This window comes from Periplaneta americana, chromosome 1, assembly GCF_040183065.1.
Source record: "Periplaneta americana isolate PAMFEO1 chromosome 1, P.americana_PAMFEO1_priV1, whole genome shotgun sequence".
In the NCBI taxonomy this organism is placed as follows: domain Eukaryota; kingdom Metazoa; phylum Arthropoda; class Insecta; order Blattodea; family Blattidae; genus Periplaneta; species Periplaneta americana.
This window is the reverse complement of record NC_091117.1, coordinates 115,299,391-115,312,216: the sequence shown is the minus strand read 5'-3', so window position 1 is coordinate 115,312,216 and position 12,826 is coordinate 115,299,391. Positions and strand designations below refer to the sequence as shown.

Genomic DNA, 12,826 nt, shown 5'->3' with positions numbered 1-12,826 from the left:
TGTAAACGTAACGCACTGCAATGCATTGCTGTGGTGTCTCTTCATTGAAAGTCGTCCGTCTACAATGCAGTAAACCTTACGAGCTATGTGCGACCCAGTGGTGAGATGTCTGACATCCCTACCAGAGGTTGTGAGTTCGCCTACCTGTACGGAAAAATTATTGATTTTTAATTTTAATTTTTAATTAATTTATTAGTTTAAATGTGAAATAGCATTTGTAAACACACTTCTTTATGCCTGCCTTATAAAAATATTACTGCCCATCACCACTGGGCTATTAATAGGCAAGACCTGGCCTGTATAAACAAAAATACTTGTTTCATATCCTAAAAAACCGGGCGAACACAAATAAATAATTAGATATTGTGTAAGTGAAGTGGGTTTGTGTCAGTGAAGTGGCTGTGCAAAGTATTTGAACAGTGAAATGGTTAGAAGTGTTAGCGAAATCAGGATAGAATCAGTGCAGTGAGTGAGTTGACAGCGAAATAAGTGTAGTGCCGAAAGGTACTTGTGCAGGTATGAACCTGTCACACTCGTGGGTCTTAGTTCGAACTTAGGGTTAAGATAAAAATTAGATTTACTTTAAATGTTATTTTAAGTGATCATGCTTCATTTAATTTAGGATGCTCCTTGTTATTATTATTATTATTATTATTATTATTATTATTATTATTATTAATTATTATTTTTATTAGTTGTGTTTATTATTAATTGACATTATTGAGAGTAATTAGTTACCACTGCCACCGGTATATATCCATTTGCAGTGTGAATAAATAAATAAATACATACATACATACATACATACATACATACATACATACATACATACATACATACATATATTATCCTGCTGGTAGAAAAGTGTTCCTTCTGGATATCATTTTCTGGAGGAAGGGATCATTACATTTGGCAAAATGTGTTCGTAGACTTCTGCCGTAAACCGACAGTGGATGCGTGCCAGAAGTTCTGCCCTATCGTAAGACATCCAACCCCCAACACGCGACCCTCACGCAACCCGACCTGTTAAGTCGCATCACGAAACGGTCATCGCATCGATGACCACCCATTCGATAAACTAGGGCAGGACTATTATTGCTACTGGAGACAATTACCTCGTCGGAGAAAATGACATTTCTCCAATCGAAGTTCGAAGTCCTGTTGGAGAGTAGCATATTCAAAATAACCTATGCGAAACAGGGCAATGAGTTATTGTCTCTGTGCCATCTTCAAGCGCAGTGACGAGACAGAACGTTTTATTAACAGATAGGAGTCTATTGTTTGAAAGAGAGAGGGAGGTTTATTATTTATTAGAGTTTGGGCATATTCTAAGAGATATCGCCACATAATTAAAGCTTTGCGAGATGTATATGATGACAAATTTGTAATTAAAAAACGAAGATTGTGGGAGATTCGAACCTTGAGCTACTACTATCAACTTCTTCCTTAGACCAATGCCGTAACGACTCACGCTACTGTGACTGTTAATATGGTGTCGGTATAATACGGCATTGATTTTCCTGTTCATGTTCTCTCCGGTTGATTTTGTATTTATCGATTTTATTATTTCACCCTTCTAGGGCCCTGATATATCTAGAATCAAACCTACATTCGATTTTATAACATATTTTAGACTCTTAAACAAAATATAGCAAATTTAAATGGTTTAATAATGTGTTACCTGGTGAACTACGGCTTTGACGAGACGAGCATGCGCAATGTTATGTGTCTGGAGCTTAAGAAATTGTCGCCGGCTGATTCTTTTTGCCGTTAAGTGTACGTCAAATGTCGAGGGAGAGAATTTTGAATGCGCAGACGCAAGTTCATTTGTGCTTAATATTTACTTTACTTCAATACCCCATCAACATATCAAGGCTTCTTAAAATTACTTTATTACAATACCCCATCAACATATCGAGACTTGAAACTCTCAAATTCGTAAATTCAGAAATGAAAAGTAATTCTAAATCATATTTTTAATTACCTTTAATTGCAGTAATGAGCGACACACGCTGGCATGAATAATATGAGAAATCCTCCTGTTCATGAAGACATTGTAACCATACACATGATATATTTTGTATATACGTTTGTATTTTTTAATTGACTATGTCTTACAATATTTTATAATTTTGCAATTTTATAATGTGTAAATTTTAAAATATATGTTTTAACTGTAAATTGATTGTTGTTTAATATCATTCATTTTTATTTATATACTTGCACCCATGTTTCTTTATAATTATTTCATTCATGTATTCATTATCTCTGATTGAGGTTCTGGCTGATATACATTATCCAGCAGTACATCTCACTTGACAATATGTGTCAGAGGGAAAACAATTGTTTGTATATCTATACATTTGAAATCTGATTAGTGTAATATAAAGCTGATCGGCGATGTATGCAATGGAGGGGAAAGGAACTGGCCATCCTACCCCATTATCTTCTGGCTACATTGCCTCATAAGTGGTGTCATGTTGGTGTCACTTGTTGGGTTCACACCTGTATTTGGACAGCTGACTAAACAACAATAACAACAACAATGTATTCATAAAGCTCATGACGGTTATTAAATCTGAAGCTTGCTCTATGTAGCTAAAAACGTTCATCATGTGTCATTAATAGTACCATGTAGTTGAAATAAAACTCTGTGTATGATAAGCTTTTGACGGCCATTGTGTAACTTATATTTTAGACATCGGCTTATCGGTCCTCTCAACATGTCATTTAAATTCTTGTGAACGACACCAAGAATCTATTAGAATTCAGGTCAACACAAACTGATTTATCCATAAGTCGGTATATTGGCTAGTTGGCTTACCGTCTCAATGACGTAATTTATTTAATATAATATTAAAGTAAGAAGTTAGAAACTCCTGAAAATCTTTTTTCGTGTTTTTCAAGTAAGTAAACTGTTAAAAGTTTGACGGTATAAGATGGTAGTGTACTTACAGTACATTTACTGCATTAAGAAATTAGGATTAATTTTATTTGTCTTATCATGTAACGAAAAATAACTATTTCAAAAAGTTCACGGAAATACAGGTTTTCGGCTTACCCAGTGCCGGCAACATGGATTCTGGCACGACGTTTGTCTTCAATTACTTAATTTCTTCTGAACTAAAGAATAATGTTCATACGAAATAACGAGACAACTTAACTATGAATAATGGATAACTCTTACTAAAATGAATGTCTCACTGATTAAATTTACAACATCTTTACTGGTGGTATATTAAATGTTTCTTTACTTGAAGAAATAATCAAAATTTCAGCTTGTTCGAAATAAATCTTTTTTTTATTTTTTCGTTCTTATAAAATACAATATGATAAATGAGATGGCTAAGAATATTATGTTTTTAAAACATTTCTGGAAAAATAATTAATAATTATTATTAATTTAACTAGAAAGGAAAATTTAAAAATCTTCAGACATAAACTTTAGAGTTTCAATATTCTATTTACTACATGAATTAGTTTGTTTTGTAAACGTGTCTCTAGCTGTTAGAAAATAAGGCAAAAGAGAAGCTTTGTCTACTCTAGAAATAATAAACTGAAAATTTTATACAAAATTGAAAACTATTTCCAATAAAAATGTTTGGTTTCGAAAATTTAACGTACCGTAACCTTATCATTTATGCAAAAGGAAACTATTTTTTTACACACATTTCCAACTTCTGTAGGAGACGTGGAATGTACACTCAGAATTCTCACTTCGCCAAAAAAATTTAAATATCGAGCAAGACTGAAAGACGTTCTGTGTCCCCCTCTGTGTAAAGTAGGAAATTCCTTTTGTCACAGTCAGTTGTGAAGGCCACTTTTATAAAAGCAAGAGAATTTACATAATATATACATATATTTTTAAGTTTTTTTTTCATAATACTTCTAGCTACTTAAAAAGTAGTAACATACGAGTAGAAAGAATATTATAAACTACTAGTAAGTCGTAACATTTCTCTGATACCGATGTTCGAATATAGCATTATAATATTATAAATGATTGGAATGTTCGAGCAACATCTTAAGTGAATAATTTCGAGGGAAAAATTGTTCCGGGGCCGGGTATCGAACCCGGGACCTTTGGTTTAACGTACCAACGCTCTACTAACTGAGCTACCCGGGAACTCTACCCGACACCGATCCAACTTTTCCCTCTATATCCACAGACCTCAAAGTGGGCTGACAACCGTCAAGCAATCAACTTCGAGTGCACACTAACTCCGTGTGACTTAAATTGTGGTTTTCTGTTAACGAACAGTGACGTGTTATTACCTATGCAAATCAAGATTTCAGGGAGTTATACCACCCCTTATAGGCTGTCCGCGAATAGTTATTCGATATATTCGCAGCTACCCTCCATATCAGGAGGCCGTTTCCTCTATCCGCAACCTGAGAACGCGCTATGTCGTGATGATAAGGACCCACAATACATGTTGGACCTTATATTAAAATTAAGAATTAAATATTAGTGAGACAAAAAATTAATATGAAAAATTAGATGTTTTTTTTTCTATTGAAATCGACTTCTTAGAGCCCTTAAATTTAGTTAACAATTTTAATCGAATTCCGGGCTGGACATTTTTCAAGTACTAAGAATGCTGGAAGAGAGTGCGAAATTAATTAAGCGTTGAAGGCGCTAGAAGCGAAGACTTCCGCTTGGAATGTCACGTACAAGCGACCAATATTTAGATTGCAGGCGTAAGTAATGTCGTACAGACCAATTCAAAAGTCAGTACAAATAATCTGAAGAAAAAACTTCATTTCCCGTGACTGGACGTAGATCCTGAATGTTCCAGGAGATGCTGTTCTTGCAATTAGCCGAGAGATCACGACTTCAGATCCTGTTGACGAAAAGGTATTTTTAAGTACGATAAAATTCCTAGGTTGTATTTTTTTTTTTCGGAAAAAAGTAAAGCCCAAAGGTATGAGAAACTTGCAGATTTATGGAAAATGAATTAATTATCTATATGAGCAGAATCCAATAGAAACTATTCCATCACTTCCGATCAGATTTCTGAGCAAAATGGCTGTGCCGTGAGGTGGATATTGAATGCGTAACTGAGAAATTATAGCAACTGGTGAACTAAAACTGGAGTAGTGATGATAGTAGTAGTAGTAGTAGTAGTAGTAGTAGTAGTAGTAGTAGTAGTAGTAGTAGTAGTAGTAGTATTAGTAGTAGTAATAGCAGCAGCAGCAGCAGTAGCAGTACTGAGGGTGGTGGTGATGGTAAATAGTAATAGTAGGAATGCATGACGTGTTAGTGTTTTGTGTCTGAAGTTCAGAAGCCAGAGGAACTTCAATTTTTGTGTAATTGATTTATGTACTTTAACGCTTCGTAAGGACAAAATAATGTCAAACGCTGTCTTAAGTCTTAAGTTTAACTGCAGTCTTGGAAATTGCAGTCCCTCTCTTGTGTACTGCTCGTGTGAAATTTTTAGAGGATTCCACTTTTAACCACAGTGGAGTTAATCAGTTTTTCTTCGCAATGCCTTAAATAGAAATACATATCGGGTGGCCCAATAATCTCCGCTACATGAAAACCTGAAACCTTTTTTATATTGAAATTCCAGATGAGGTTCTTCGACAACAATATTGCAAGTATCAAAGAATGGATAGACATATGATGAAGAACACATTCAAATTATCAAATGCACCTCAAGCTTCACAAGAATCTCTAGACTTCTTATCACTAATATTAAAGAGATCTTTGAGAAAACTGAAAATACATATTAGTTTATGATCAATATTTTGTAGTATTATTAGGCCTATGTTATACAAATGTAAATAAAAATGTTTTTATGTGCACAACAAAGAAGGTAAATTTTCTGTTTCTGGATTGCATACAAATAGTCCTCAGATTTCTAAATGACTTAGTTTACAAATTGTGCCATTTATATTTAAATAAATTTATATAAATTCACACAAAACAGCTATTCGTATACTGCAATGATTTCTAATGATATTTTTCTTTTACAAAAATAAGCTTTCAAAAGTAATAAATACTAAAAATAGCAGTGATTATAACAAAATCATAAATACAATAATTCCTTACCAAACATCCAGCAGCGCTATGAAATAAACGCTTGAAGGAGAAAGTTCGAAAGGAATTGTTTCACTTATGCATTACAAGTGGCGTTCAGAACTGTGGAAGCTAATCGTTTAAGAAAGAGTAATTATTTTTAGCTGTGCTATGCGTGGTTTTTTGTCATGATTCTCTTTGCTGTAGGAGTAAAATTTAGACGCACACCATAGCAAAGTATATAAATGTAATAATTATGTATGTAATTATTAACAGCTCTCGAGAAATAATCTTTATGTCCATACAGTACTTACCTGAACTTTTCTTTATAATTTAAAAGTAATATAAAAATGGGTAGAAAATATATGAAGTTTACTTGGAGTAAATCGCATTTGGGTATTTCTGGTATCAAACATGGCCTACCAATTTTTCATAGAATGAATACTTCATGTGCCTTATTCTCCGATAAATTGAGTCTTAAGCAGAGACCATGAATAAAATTCGTCCAATAGCGTACAATCAGTCGCTGAAGAGAAGACGGCCAAAGTTCTTATCCGAGATCACTTTTTCGAAATCAGGAATGTTTGGAACGTTTATCTCAACTTAAAAATCGAAATTGATATTTGAAGCATAACAGCACTTTATCTTATTACTTCATATAACGATGAAGTAAAAAGAAATTGATGAAACAATTTAAGAAAGAGATCTAACAGAATATAATGGACTGAGATAAAGGCTTGGTTATTAAGAATAAGAAAATGTATGTGATATTAAAATATAGGTATGTAGGCCTATAGCCTATATTTATCACGTCAGCATTAATTCTTGTGCTAGAATATATCGTAAGCGTGATTCAGTAATCGTATAAATCGTGAACAAATCCGATAATAACAAGAATTAAAGCTACGCCTAGGCCTATATTAAGATATTATTCTTTCATTCACTGCTTTACCTCCTCTTTTATCAGATTAACACACTACTGCGGGTAGAACAGAGGTATTCATTTAATAGCACACTAGACATCTCACAAATGCGGACCTTTCTGGTCATGCGATCGGAATTACGCAGGGTCGCCACTGAGACATCATAGAACAATCGCAAGACGATTGACACATACCCAGTTCCGTTTGCGAAAGACAATTTCTTTCCGACATATTATATATTTAATAATTGTTTAGTGATGCTGATTTTGAAATCTGAAATTTTTTCTATCAAGTTACAACAATTTTGAAATGCCTTCATTGCATATTTCATTATTAAAGGATTCATGTTTTAACAAAATAACTAATATGATTTACAAACGATAACTTTAAAAGCATATTGTAGCATCACAATTGTTAATAGAGGTTTTAATCTAGCACTTAAGCTATAGTATTTCCTATGATTACATCCACATTATTTTATCTATGCGTCTCTCCATCACACGTTATAAAAAAGAAAGGTTAAATACAGTAAAGTTTGATCAAAGAAGAAAATATATGTACAAACGGATAAAACACCATCTTTCATTTTTCATTTAAATGTTTTCTAGATCGAAAAACCAGCAAACCGTATTACATGAAACAAAATAATTGAGAACACGTAATTCAGTTTTAAAAATCTGAACTGTATAGGCAAAGGTTAGTTTCAGAGCGTGACTTCGTACAGACCGTAGATAGAAACTGGGATGTGCAGAACTGAATATACTACCAAACGTAGAGAGCAGTGAAAATCAATAATGTCTTCCACAGACATCCCTGTAAAAGTAGCTTACACTCCATCTTTACATTCATTCTGAAATAAATAATAAACACTATACATTATTTAATAGCTACATCCAAAGCTATTTGAATGTATGTGCTATAAGTATTCTTAGCGTTAGTAGTATTAAAAGTGTATGTTAAGACTAACCAAATTTAGAAAACTGAACATTTAACAAAACTTAAAACCAAAACACACACACACACACACACACACACACACACACACACACACACACACACACACACACACACACACACACACACACACACATATATATATATATATATATATATATATATATAATGTGAATATAAGAAGGTAATCGATGTTTTGATCGCTATCTCTCTAGCAATGTACCCAAAATGTGCCAGAGTTATTTATATATGTTTATTATTCGGCTTTGATTTACGTAGCCTATGCAGACTTTCCTCAATGCCAAAATTCAATTATTTCTCACTGTAACTTTTTAAATATCAATCGTTCTAGTATATAAGTTTCATTAAATTTTATAAATCTTTATTTTTAGAATAGAAATCCTCTAATTTTATAACATTAAACTAGTTCTCTTCTTCTACTTTACGATAATTAATAGGTTATGTATAATATTTCTACTTCTTTGTCTCACGGTATAGGTGGACTGATTGTTCCAGCATCACAGCATATGTTTCTATCTCTTTATCCGTCGTCTCAAGCTTCTCTTCTGTGATGGTCGATTGTTATATCAGATGGTGTCCGCCGGTTAGGTTGGTCGGAAATAGCCGAAACTCGTCGAACTATGTTCGCGGCATAGTAAAGATCGGCCATCGCCTAATAACCGGTGTTCGAAATAAAGAAATTAGCAAGGTTGTGGCCTCCTATGAAATATGAAAAACCTGAAATATCATAAGGTCAACGGTCTCCTACAGAAGTGTAGGGTGAGCTGAAAATCTATTACACTTGAGGAGCCAGTCCAAGAGATCTTACACTATACACTTAACAAACTAGACAAGAAAATTATACAGATTAAACACATAAATTATACGAACTAAACTATATAAACTGAATACATAAATTATACAGTCTTAACACACACACAAACTATCCAAACTGAACACACAAATAACTATACAAATTGAAAACATAAATGATATAGTCTTAACATACAAAAACTATACGAACTGAACACAAATTATACAATCTAAACACACAAACTATCCAAACTAATCACACAAAAACTACACCATCTAAACACATAAATTGTGCCAACTAAACACAAACTATCGAAACTAAAGCCACAAAAACTATACTATTAAACACATAAATTATACCAACTGAAATACATAAATTATAGCAACTAAACACGGAAAGGAACTATCCAAACTAACACACAAAAAAAGAACTGCATAAACAATACACAAGTATACACAGTTTACATAGTGTTCGTAATTTCTTCCAAACTTTTCTATGTCTATCTGTCCCTCGCTGTTCTCGTCCACTGCGCTCCAGACTGTCTCCGGAAACAATCCGACCACCTTTTTCTTGGGCATCTTCTGCTTCTTTTCCCAATGCGTGGGTCCCACATGGTCGAGGCATAGGTCCACCTGCTGCAGTCCATCCTACTCACTTGTCCGCCCCATTTCCATTTGAGACGTTGCTCTAGCATTACTACATCGTGCATACCACTTCTTATTCGGATGTGGTTGTTTCTTATCCTTTCTTGCAGTCTCACCTGTAAGACTTTCCTTTCCATATTTCTTTGGCTCACAAGAAGCAGGTTTTCTGTAGCTCTGTCAAGGACCAAACTTGGCATCCGTACAATATTAATGGGGTACGCAGGTTTCCAGAACTTCAAATTTCAGTTGGTGCTGTTGTTTTGGTTTTGTAGGATGAATTTCAAGCTCCAAAATTTTTTCCATGCCAAACATATTCTTCTTTGTCTCTCTTTCTTTCTCATATAAGAGAGTGACCCAATTTGTCCCAGATATAAGTACATACTCGGCGACATATTCCAGTGTTATGTTGTTTATCGTTACAGGTATGTTGTCTGCATTGGTCATTAGTTTAGTCTTTTTCCGGGTACATTTGGAGTGCCTCCTAGATACCCGGACCTAAATCACTGTGAATTTTGTTTTAGGGCTATATTTAAACAAAAAAGTGAACTTAAATAATCCAAGTAATCTGGAAACTTTAAAAAGAATTGTCGAAAAAATTTTCGTAATGTTGCGAAATTAATGTCACTTGATTTTTAACATAGCTGACGCATGTCTAAGAGCAGATGGTGGACACAACGATTGTCGGATTAATGATGTTTAAGGTATGGTTATTTATAAAAAGGATTATTCAATTAAGTAGGCTGCATCGATAAAGAAGATTATTAAAACAATACCATTGGTAGACGCCCGTTAAAACTATGACTATTGGTAGTCTCAATAATATATTGTTCATTCCATTTTATACGATACAGCTAATTTTTATGGTCACTTTTTTATTTTGTCATTAAAATGTTCTAACTCTTGTCGTGGATATATATATATATATATATATATATATATATATATATATATATATATATGCAAGTGGACATCTTAAAATGCTTGGGGTGTGCTATAGGTGAGTAGTAACATGAGCTGCTGTTAGGAAATAAAAAGAAAATAGAAGTGAGAAAGCAAACATTTAACAGAAAAAAGGAATATCTGGAGAGAGAACTAAGGAAAAGACTTGTGAAGTGCTTTGAGTGGAGTGTGGCATTGTATGGAACAAGAAAATGGATATTACGACGAAGTGAAGAGAAACGACTAGAAGCATTTGAAATGTGGAATGATGGAGCGAGTAAAATAGACAGACAGAATAAGAAATGAAACTGCTTTGGAAAGAGTGGGTGAATAAAGAATGATTGTGACACTGATCAGGAAAAGAAAAATGAATTGGTTGAGTCACTGGCTGAGAAGAAACTGCGTACTGAGGGATGCACTGGAAGGAATGGTGAAAAGGAGAAGAGTTCGGGTGGATGCTCGACGACATTAACGTATATGGATCACATGCGGAGACAAAGAGAAAGACAGAAAATAGCAACGATTGGAGAATACTGCGTTCGCAGTGGAAGACCTGTCCTTGGGCATAAAACTATCAATGAATGAATATATTCGTATATAGATACTTCACTTCCATAGAATATCGTAAGGACTGCCACTACTTTATAATATTCCATGCTCTTGTCTTTTCCTGTCTTTCTAATACACATGTTTCTAAATAATCTATTACCAATACAGACAAGATTTTTACATTATTTCATTAAATTTTCTTAATACATTTTAATCTCTTATTTATCGACACCCTATAAACTAAGCTATTCTTAGTTTGTCAGATTATGTATCAACTGCTAGGTTATTTAGCGTCGATAAAATTGGTGACAGCGAGATGGTATTTTAACGAGATTAGGTCCAGAATTCACCAAAAAAAAATTAACTAACATTCACCTTAACGTTTGGAAAGATCTCGAAAAAACAAGAACTCAAGCAGATGATCAACTCATGCAGCATTCGAACCCACGTCCAAGCGAGCGCAGTCTCAGAATATGAGTCCAGTGCGCTACGCCTGTGCTCTATCTTCATATTAATATATTAACCTATATCATTAAGTTTATGAACTATTTAGCACTGCGTTTTCATATCTAATACAATTTCTATCGATATGTCCTTAAATTCTCCATATATTATTTACTACTGTTACATGGAATTGAAACTGCCTCTGCACGTCCAGTACTACAGGATGAAATGTCATAACGTGAATAATATTAATATTGTTCAATTAGACAAGCTTATTACACATTTAAACAATTGCATACCTGAATATATTATCCCATCCCCTTATCTCAATGCCTCATAATGAAACTTAACTAAAACTCCTGTGGCATTTTGTGAAATATATTTCCATGAAAAAATAACAAATATTAACGCAATTTTATCACAAACGTGTTCTTTTTTTTATTGTGCATAAAGAGGTAACTTTTGTGCCAAATTTGTCTTACCCTAAATTTTGTAAATAGTGATAATCTCTAACAATATAGAAATAATCCCTATGAATGCAAGTGTTGTAACGTGGTAGTAATTTAATATAGTAGGTCTGTAAATGTAGTGTAGTATAGTATATTTTATTTTATGAGCTTAGGCCCTTTATTCATAGTCGAGATAACTCATAATTATATTTAAGTCGAACATAAATCTCGTCGCAATTGCAGATTTCGGTCCAAATAAGTCGTGCTTATTATTAGCCGATATTATTTTTAAGTCTGACTTATTGAAGTTGGACTTACTGTAATTCATGGAGACTCAAGCGTTACCTGTGTTATGAAATAAGTTAAACTTTATCAAGGAAAATCTTGATTTATATCAGTTATAACCTAAAAATGAATAACGTTTACGGAGAACTGCCCAAGGAAGTTATTGAAATGCGGGGAATTTACCAAAAGCATTACTTACGAAACGTCATAGGTCGCTTTGAATTTTATAATTATCTTGAATTCAAAACGAGGTTCCATTTTCGCAAACCGGCGGTTTTGGAATCAATAGTAATTAAGAAATGACTGTCACGTGACAGGCTAATGAGGCTCACAGATTTTAGGGGGCATAGCTAAACTGTGACGTCATAGTGGGCGTGGCTAAAGTTTGGCATCATACTGGGTATAGCATGTGACGTCATAGTGGGCGTGGCTAAAGTGTGACGTCATAGTGGGCGTGGCTAAAGTGTGACGTCATAGTGGGTGTGGTTAAAGTGTGACGTCATACTCTGTATGGCTAAAGTGTTGTAAGGTGGGTGCTTGGAGAAACTGTGACTTCAGAGACTTGGTGGATGAGGATTTGGGGGTTTTAATTTAAAGAGTGATGTCATATGTGAAGTGGGTGTGGTCTAGTCAGTAATAGATTTATATATATATATGTATATATATATATATATATATATATATGTTGTTGTGATTTGTAATTGGTTATTAATGGCGCGTTTTAATGTTTTTTGGATTGGTTGGAGAAAGGAAAGTGATGTGTGAATGGTAATTTAACTGAAATGGATGTAACGAAAGATAGT

The 12,826-nt window shown here is 33.9% G+C and overlaps 1 protein-coding gene across 1 annotated transcript in view; it reads left to right on the top strand.

Moving 5' to 3' along the window:
• The window catches only part of LOC138700063 (uncharacterized), a 1,616,191-nt gene that overhangs the window by 1,293,637 nt on the left and 309,728 nt on the right, over nucleotides 1-12,826 (top strand). The window lies entirely within an intron of this gene.